Here is a 1,325-nt window from a genome sequence, read left to right on the forward strand (position 1 = left end):
TGTATGTGAGACACAGTCTCGTCATCCTTGCTTCTAAGGAGCATTATGGTTGTACCTCATCCAAGACAAATTTGTTCTTTCTTTTGGCAGTCCATGGTATATTCAATATTCTTCACCAACACCACAATTCAAAGGCATCGATTCTTCTTCTGCCTTCTTTATTCACCTTCCAGCTTTCACATGCATATAAGGCAATTGAAAACACCATGGCTTGGGTGAGGCTTACCTTAGTCTTCAAGGTGACAACTTTGCTTTTTAAAACTTTAAAGAGGTCTTTTGCAGCAGATTTGTCCAATGCAATGCATCTTTCGATTTCTTGACTACTGCTTCCATGGGTGTTGATTGTGGATCCAAGTAAAATGAAATCCTTGACAACTTCAATCTTTTCTCCGTTTATCAAGGTGTTGCTTATTGGTCCAGTTGTGAGGATTTTTGTTTTCTTCATGTTGAGGTGTAATCCATACTGAAGGCTGCGGTCTTTGATCTTCATCAATAAGTGCTTCAAGCCCTCTTCACTTTCGGCAAGCAAGGTTGTGTCATCTGCATATCACAGGTTGTTAGTAAGTCTTCCTCCAATCGTAATGCCCTGTTCTTTTCATGTAGTCTAGCTTCTCAGATTTTTTGTTCAGCACACAGATTGAATAGGTATGGTGAAAGGACAAAACCCTGATGCACATCTTTCCTGACTTTAAACCACGAAGTATCCCCTTGTTCTGTTTGAACGACTGCTTCTTGATCTATGCACGGGTTCTGCAAGAGCACAATTAAGTGTTCTGGAATTCCCATTCTTCGAAATGTTATGCATGATTTGTTATGATCCACACAGTAGAATGCCTTTGCATAGTCAATAAAAGACAAGGTAACAATTTTGGTATTACTTCTGCTTTCATCCAGGGTCCATCTGACATCAGCTATGATATCCCTGGCCGATATTTTTCAAATTTCTTGGCCTAAACAAGTGAGCACTTCCAGCAGTGCATCCATTTATCGAAACATCTCAATTGGTATTCTGTCAATTCCTGGAGCCTTGTTTTTCTTATTTATTTATCTTTTATTGTACTTCAGGTGAAGGTTTACAGAAAAAATAGTTTCTCATTAAACAGTAGTACACATATTGTTTTATGACATTGGTTAACAACCCCACAACATGTCAATCCTCTCCCTTCTCGACCTTTTATTTTTTATTTTTTGGTGAAAATATACATAGCCAAAGATACACCATTTCAAACATTTCTACATGCACAGTTCAGTGACATCGACTACACTATTCCAATTGTGCTGCTATTCTCACTTTAGATGAAGGCTTACAGAACAAAATAGTTTCT

The sequence above is a fragment of the Trichechus manatus genome, unplaced genomic scaffold, assembly GCF_000243295.1.
Source record: "Trichechus manatus latirostris isolate Lorelei unplaced genomic scaffold, TriManLat1.0 scaffold00290, whole genome shotgun sequence".
In the NCBI taxonomy this organism is placed as follows: domain Eukaryota; kingdom Metazoa; phylum Chordata; class Mammalia; order Sirenia; family Trichechidae; genus Trichechus; species Trichechus manatus.